Source organism: Lepisosteus platostomus, chromosome 5, assembly GCF_059453375.1.
Source record: "Lepisosteus platostomus isolate fLepPlt1 chromosome 5, fLepPlt1.hap1, whole genome shotgun sequence".
NCBI classification, from domain to species: domain Eukaryota; kingdom Metazoa; phylum Chordata; class Actinopteri; order Semionotiformes; family Lepisosteidae; genus Lepisosteus; species Lepisosteus platostomus.
Window position 1 is genome coordinate 56,461,035 of NC_142615.1, and position 8,194 is coordinate 56,469,228.

General features: G+C 48.6%; 1 non-coding gene across 1 annotated transcript; it reads right to left on the reverse strand.

Annotated features, from left to right (window-relative positions):
• Positions 1 to 5,908: 5,908 nt before the first annotated feature.
• trnad-guc (transfer RNA aspartic acid (anticodon GUC)) lies at positions 5,909 to 5,980 on the reverse strand. The gene has a single exon. It is a non-coding gene; the product is annotated as a tRNA-Asp (tRNA).
• Positions 5,981 to 8,194: the final 2,214 nt, after the last annotated feature.

Genomic DNA, 8,194 nt, shown 5'->3' on the forward strand with positions numbered 1-8,194 from the left:
CCTGTCTTGTCTTACAAAATGAATCACTATGGATGATTACATGCAGCTTGATTTTGTTTAATGCAAGTTTTCATTCCCTTTCTGATGGCTCTCTCTACAGTAATTTTTAAAAGTACTAATCGGGATGGATTACTGTACATATCCTCAGTTAAGGGGAATATATAAGTAGTGACTATCCAAATTGCATTTTTGTGTGAAACGCATTTCAGAAAATCGAAAACTAATTTTCAAAACTCACAATAACAAGACAAAGGCAAAACATAAGTTCACTTGCACTTTATGCATATTTACCACAACCTTGCCTTCTGATCATAAAAAAGTCTTAATTTTAATATAGCAGTTTTAAATGGGACATTCAGAACATGGCATATGAGAATATATGATTAACCGAGGATGAGCAAAGGATGATCGCACTTTCTGCTTATTGCTATGAACCTACCTCTGGTTATAAAAATGTCTCAAAATTCTGACACTGAGGTGTGAGACCCAATGTAACAGGCTCTCATAATCCCGAAATACAAGAAATTTTACTGTAGCGTTTTATAAATTTGACCCTGTGAACATTGTATGTCCCTCCTTCCTCATTACCAAAACATCTCAATGTCCCGACACTATGTACATTTGTAATTACAACACTTCACTGTTTCATTTATGAGTTGTGACATTGTGAACATGGCATGTTAAAGTATATAGAAAATCTAGATCAGAACAGGCTAAATGCAATTCCTAGTGATTTATCATTTTCTTACTTTCTAAATTAAAAAAATATTTTTTCAGTGATTAGGACACTTCAGTATGACATAAAATATGCTTCAATGACAGAATAAATAATAATAATAAATAATCATGGAAAAAATACCCAAAGTGGACATTCATAGTTGTGATTATAGGAATGTTAGCTATCGGGTGGGTAGCTGCGTCAGCATGCGTAGGCTGCAAAGGAACAAGTAAAGGACTATTCCTGCTGAAAAGAGAAGAAAAGAATCACAATGTTTCGGCTGTGGAGCCTTCTTCAGGTGTGAGAAAGACAGGGCAGTAAGCAAAGATAATTTTCTTTTTATCTTTGCTGAATGCAGTTTATCGCTGATGACAACATCAAAGACATTAAGGAGTTTTTACGGCTAACAGCTCCACATCAACTTCCTTTCATAACTAACCTCATCAGATCCCTCAACTCCCAACTCTTCCAGTTTCTCACTTCAGAGAAGGATAAAAAACTCAAAATTCTCTACAGAGAAAAAACATCAACATCCTTATCCCCTCCACCAATCCTAACCTTGGTGTTACTACACCTCTGACCTTCCCCTTTCACCCCTTTGCATCCTCAGCTAACATATTTTAATAGTACAACAAAATTACAATAGATTGTACAGTATTTATGTTTAAAATTAAGGTAAATGTGTCAAAATATCGAAGTCCAAATGCACGGTGCTAATGTAACAAAGCTTGCAAGTTCTTAAACAAATCTGCATTGTATTTTTAAAATATTTCAGCAGAGGATGCAACGGGGGTATAAATGACGACTCGACTTTTTCTTGGGTGAATTTGGTTTCCTGGGGAGTAGCGATGTTGGGAATACAGTAATCGGACATTTCCCAGTGATTCAGACACGTGTTAAGCACTCGCATTTCCTGCAAATATTGAAATGGTTAAGGTTTCGCTTAGAAATCCAATCGACCTTTGCGAAGACAATATTTACATCGCAAAAGAAACCCGTCCCTGGGTGGACTCGAACCACCAACCTTTCAGTTAACAACCAAACGAGCCACACAGACGGAATGGTGGGTCCCTGTCTCACCTCACAACTTTCCGGTTAAAAAAATATATTTTTTTGCCAGCTGGCAATATTTCTTCTGCACTGATAATCAAGAATTGAATTTCATTTCTCGCAAGCTGTGTGAATTTCTTGAAATACAAGTTTTCCAGAAAGGAAATTAATACATGCATTTAACGAAATCAAGCCCTTTGTGATAGTCCGAAATGGTACGTTATGTACCACAAGATAGGAAAAAAAACATGACTGGGATTTTAAGCTACGTGACCTATGGTACCAGACCGGGGAAAAGTTAGCTTGAAGTTCGAAAACGATTTTGGCACGCCTGTAGCGTTTACACGAAACCTCTTAGAATCGCGAGAATACTTGCTTTGTGTATAAAATACATTGTGAATGCTTTCTCAGCCTGTACTTTTTCGTTTATATGACATTTGTTTGACCAAGCACGAATATTCTTTTGTCCATATCATCGCAACGGAAGCACAGAACGCCTTCAAACCAAATGCATTTAAAAGACCACGACATGTGGATATTTCCACAGCCTCTACATCAAAGTATCAGTGAGCTAATTATCTTTTTTTAAACCTCCGGTTTTTCATCGATGCGTAATTACGCACTAACTGGAACCCGGGGGACCGCTGTGTGCACAAGTTCTCAACGCGAGAAATACTGTTCAATATGGCTTCATGCGAAAAACCCGTATATGACCATAGGCAACAGAATAGCGCAGTCTCCAATTACTCAGACTGTAAGCACGGGAATAAAGCTTTGTCTGAATTCTGAAACCCTTCCTTTACGTTCTGTTTTCATTCGGGTAAGAGTCAACTATATTCACAATACTACTGACAGCAGGAAGATTAAAATATTCTTTACTCAGCAGCTTATTAAAAACAGCTCCCATGATGTTCAAACCGATTTTTTACACAGAACACTGACACAGCTTTGCGTTCTGAATCTCTTTTTCTCGTGTGTTTATTTAATGTGGCACAATGTACTTGGATAGGGGTATTCTGTTCACAAACCAATAGCATTTAAACCACAGCACCCACAATGCTGCAAGTAAGTGTTTTACACACTAAGCAGAGAGCGATGTCTTCCTCGTTAGTATAGTGGCAAATATCCCCACCTGTCACGCGGGAGACCAGGGTACATCAGGACATGCATTGAAGTGAAAGCAGGATGCGCTGCGACATCCACTGTGCAGATCCTGCCACACTAAGAGGTGAGTGGGTCTGTTCGATCACAGCGCTAGGCGAATCCCCAAACAGTGTGCGTGGCAACAAACGAAACGGGCCTGTTTCCGCCCAGTTTCGATCAGGGGAAATCGGGCCCAGTAGTGGCGGGATCTGTACAGTGCATGTCGCAGCGCTTCAATGTGCTTCCTGATGTCCTACCCCGAGAACAGAAAGGACAGCGTACACAGCAACAACAGATCAGGTCTCTGCACTGGATCTAAGCTGCCCCCATCTCCTCTGCTCTGCGGGTCCTGCGGAGTGGAGTCCTGCCTGGAGCCGTGTTTGCAGGCGGCGGCTCCCCGCGCTCTGTCTGTGCGTCGTGTCCAAGAGCTCCTGGGAGGAAGAGAGAGCCCTCCCACTCGGGGGCTTTTCCACGGTCTGTGTGAGGAGGGGCGGGTGTGTCCAGTAGCTTATCGAGCGGAAGCCTGGGGCGGCGGAGAGCTGTGATCGTGCAGACCTTGAGGTGTCACCTCTTTGTCTGCTTTCCCGCCCCCCCTCTGCCCAAGCTCTGCTCCAAAGTAGCCCGGCAACCCCTCACACCTGCATTTGTCACAACCTAAGCTGTGGTCATGAGACACCCATGGGGTGTTGTTCTGTTCTTGTTAATTGTTTCCTGCCCGTCGCAGGCAGGAGTCCATGCGAGGAAGATGCACTGGACAGAGCTCAGAGGGCGCAGCTGGGTGGCTTTCCTTCTGAGTGACGTTCCTGCAACACTCTCCCGCTCCTCTTGGTGCGCTCATGCCGCAACACAGGAAGGCTGGAGCAGGTGGCCGTGGGCTCTGCGCACCGCCGAAATAGCTCATTTGGGAGAGCGTTAGACTGAAGATCTAAAGGTCCCTGGTTTGATCCCGGGTTTCGGCATTTTGTTTCATCGCACCCTTTGTTCCTCTCTCCAGCTCCCCCTACTTAAAGTGACGCGTCACTTTCTCAGCCCGAAACGCAAGTGAGACACCAGCAGCATTTCCCGGTTCGAGACCGGGCGGAAACAGCCTCGTTTTGCACGCTCCTGTACTTCACAGAGGTCTTGAGCGACCGGTCATTTGTTCCCAATGTATTTCCGGTGCCTTCGTGCACTCTTGTACCAAACGCACGTTCCTTCTGTACGTGGAGCCGATCATTTGCATTTTGGCTGTGCCGACAGACCAGGACGAGCTCTGTCGGCTTAAAAGCAGCGCAGGACCTGCAAGAACAACAGAAAGATTAGCATCCAGCGGGGGCCTCTTAGTGAGCCCAAGATCTCATCAAGAATCGGCTCCAGCAACAGGGCTGGGCGCATTGTTCCATTCTCCGACCACTCTCGGTGTAAACAAGTCCCTCCTGGTCTCTGCTTGAAATGCACTTCCCTGCGTTTGCTTTGGTGTAACTGGCTTCCCCTGCATGGGCGAATGTGAAGAAGATCCTTAGTAAGTCATTGAAGAAAACCGAGAAGAGGTCGGAGTGGCCTCTGTCGTTCATCAACGATCCAGTCAGGCAGTACTCCTCTGCAAAGCGCCGTTCGTTCACATCGATTGGCTTTTTTTGCCTTCATTCGTGCAAGTAGTAAATTATCTTTGTGTGACATAATTCGGAAAAGTCCTGACGTTGCATTTCAACTGAGCCCCAGTATACATCGACCCTTCGACACTCTGAGTGACAACTCTCTTGCGTGTTTTCTCATATTTATGTAGTTTGCTTGCATGATGCCGAGAACAACGTGGTTGTTCGCTGCCATATGGTGTAGGGGTTAGGATTCCTGGTTTTCACCCAGGCGACACGGGTTCGACTCCCGGTATGAGAACGTGTCGGTTTTGCCTCCTGCTTTCCAAAAGATCAGCACCGTGTACGAAGGAGCTGCATTAAAACCACTCGAACGTGCAAAACGTGCGAGAAGAGGGGGCGCTTGTTTCCAACCGAAACTTCTCGCGTGTGAGACGAGCTGATCATCACTGTGGGAGGGCTACTCTGGTAGACAGGGCTGACCTTCGGCAATAGGATTTATACTCTCCAAGATGATATTTGCACTTTCTGGAGAGGCGATTTTCTCCACTTCAGTAGCACGATTTCGTCGATTGCGTGGAGAGGGCTGTAAAATGTGGCGCCGCCTTTCCTGCTCCGTCCATGACAGGCGTGCTGGTCTCTGGAGAGAGAGCACGGTCCATCAGCGCACTCCAATAAAGGCACTGGAAGCAGCTGAATCGCATTGGCGAAGCTCAGCGCTGGGCCGCTGGGCACGTCTTACCACCGTTTCCGTAGTGTAGTGGTTATCACGTTCGCCTCACACGCAAAAGGTCCCGGGTGGAAACACACCCCTTTTGTCGCCACGCACAAAAGGGGATTGGGGATTCGCCTAGCGCTGTGATCGAACAGACCCACTCACCTCTTAGTGTGGCGGAATCTGCACAGTGCATGTCGCAGCGCATCCTGCTTTCACTTCAATGCGCGTCCTGATGTAGCCCGGTCTCCCGCGTGACAGGTGGGGACAGGTGACAGGTCCTATACTAACGAGGAAGACATCGCTCTCTCCGACCCCCGGCATCGTGTTCCGACCCACCGTGCTGGAAGCCGACGCGTGCTCTGATTCCTTTACGGAGCAGAAATGACAACCGAGGAGCCGAGAGATCATTTCAGCATTTCGCGTCTGAACGGAAAACACAGACGACCAACTCGGAATGACTTGCCTTTGACGCTTATCAAAGCGTTCTTTGTGCATCGAACAGACCCACTCACCTCTTAGTGTGGCGGGATCTGCACAGTGCATGTTGCAGCGCTTCCTGCTTTCACTTCAATGTGCTTCCTGAAGTCGAGTCGTGTGCCGTGCGGAGGCTCTGAAAGCGAGAGCAATGAAAAGGTGCACGACGCTGTGAAAGAAAACAGAGAAGTGAAAGGCAGTCCTTTGTCTAAGGAGGTGAAAGAAAAGCTACTCCCCGTCGGGGAATTGAACCCCGGTCTCCCGCGTGACAGGCGGGGATACTTGCCACTATACTAACGAGGAAGACATCGCACGCTCCGACCCCCGGCATCGTGTCCCGACCCAGCGTGCTGGAAGGCGACGAGTGCTGTGATTCCTTTACGGAGCAGAAATGACAACCGAGGAGCCGAGAGATCATTTCAGCATTTCGCGTCTGAACGGAAAACACAAACGACCAACTCGGAATGACTTGCCTTTGACGCTTTTCAAAGCCTTCTTTGTGGATGATGACTGTGCCACCTAGCAGATACAAATGGGTTGTACAACTTTGAACTACCAAATGGAAGAGGGCTAAGCCCCCTCTCTTTTAGCCCAGGTTCGATCTGTCTCCCAGAATCACCAGGGCGCACGCACACACACACACACCCGTGCCGTTGAAGTGCTCTGCTTCATTTCTAAGGGCAACTCAACATTCACTCCTACCCCGAGTGCAGAAAAGACAGCGTCCGCAGCAACAACAGCTCAGGTCTCTGCACAGGAGCTAAGCTGCCCCCATCTCCTCTGCTCTGCGGCTCCTGCGGAGTGGAGTCCTGCCTGGAGCCGTGTTTGCAGGCGGCGGCTCCCCGCGCCCTGTCTGTGCGTTGTGTCCAAGAGCTCCTGGGAGGAAGAGAGAGCCCTCCCTTTTGGGGGGCTTTTCCACGGTCTGTGTGAGGAGGGGCGGGTGTGTCCAGTAGCTTATCGAGCGGAAGCCTGGGGCGGAGGAGAGCTGTGATCGTGCAGACCTTGAGGTGTCACCTCTTTGTCTGCTTTCCCGCCCCCCCTCTGCCCAAGCTCTGCTCCAAAGTAGCCCGGCAACCCCTCACACCTGCACGTGTCACAACCTAAGGTGTGGTCATGAGACACCCATGGGGTGTCGTTCTGTTCTTGCTAATTGTTTCCTGCCCGTCGCAGGCAGGAGTCCATGCGAGGAAGATGCGCTGGACAGAGCTCAGAGGGCGCACCTGGGTGGCTTTCCTTTTGAGTGACGTTCCTGCCACACTCTCCCGCTACTCTTGGTGCGCTCATGCCGCAACACAGGAAGGCTGGAGCAGGTGGCTGTGGGCTCTGCGCACCGCCGAAATAGTTCAGTTGGGAGAGCGTTAGACTGAAGATCTAAAGGTCCCTGGTTTGATCCCAGGTTTCGGCATTTTGTTTCATCGCGCCCTTTGTTCTTCTCTCCAGCGCCCCCTGCCTAAAGTGACGCGTCCCTTTCTCAGCCCGAAACGCAAGCGAGACACCAGCAACGGTCCCTGCAGGTTTCCGTAGTGTAGCGGCTATCACGTTCGCCTAACACGCGAAAGGTCCTCGGTTCGAGACCGGGTGGAAACAGCATCGTTTTGCACGCTCCTGTACTTCACAGAGGTCTTGAGCGACCGGTCGTTTGTTCCCAATGTATTTCCGGTGCCTTCGTGCACTCTTGTACCAAACGCACGTTCCTTCTGTACGTGGAGCCGATCATTTGCAATTGGGCTGTGCCGACAGACCAGGACGAGCTCTGTCGGCTCAAAAGCAGCGCAGGACCTGCAAGAACAACAGAAAGATTAGCATCCAGCGGGGGCCTCTTAGTGAGCCCAAGATCTCATCAAGAATCGGCTCCAGCAACAGGGCTGGGCGCATTGTTCCATTCTCCGACCACTCTCGGTGTAAACAAGTCCCTCCTGGTCTCTGCTTGAAATGCACTTTCCTGCGTTTGCTTTGGTGTAACTGGCTTCCCCTGCATGGGCGAATGTGAAGAAGATGCTTAGTAAGTCATTGAAGAAAACCGAGAAGAGGTCGGAGTGGCCTCTGTCGTTCATCAACGATCCAGTCAGGCAGTACTCCTCTGTAAAGCGCCGTTCGTTCACGTCGATTGGCTTTTTCTTGCCTTCATTCGTGCAAGTAGTAAAGCAGATGCCCCTTTAGGGAGCCTGTCAGCACCCGGAGTTTTCCCCTTCTGTAAGCTCTCCATAGCCTCTCAGCTCTTCTACTGTCAAATCCTCCTCAAATACTTCCCCATCTTCTTCACTCAAAACGTTTTCTAGCTTTGAGGTAAAAAAATGAATTTCTTCATCCTTTACCTCTGTAGAACTGTACAGTCTTGTGTAGAAGTGTCACGCCCTCTGCAGCCAGAGGGCGGTCCTTCTCTGTCCTGTCCCTAGTTTCTGGTCTGCTGTCCTTCCTGTCCCTCTCTTTCCCTTGGGCGAAATATTTCCGGGTCTTGCACTCTGTCCTCGCTCAGCACTGACGTTTGGATGTCCTGAGACCCGCCTAGCACCAGGG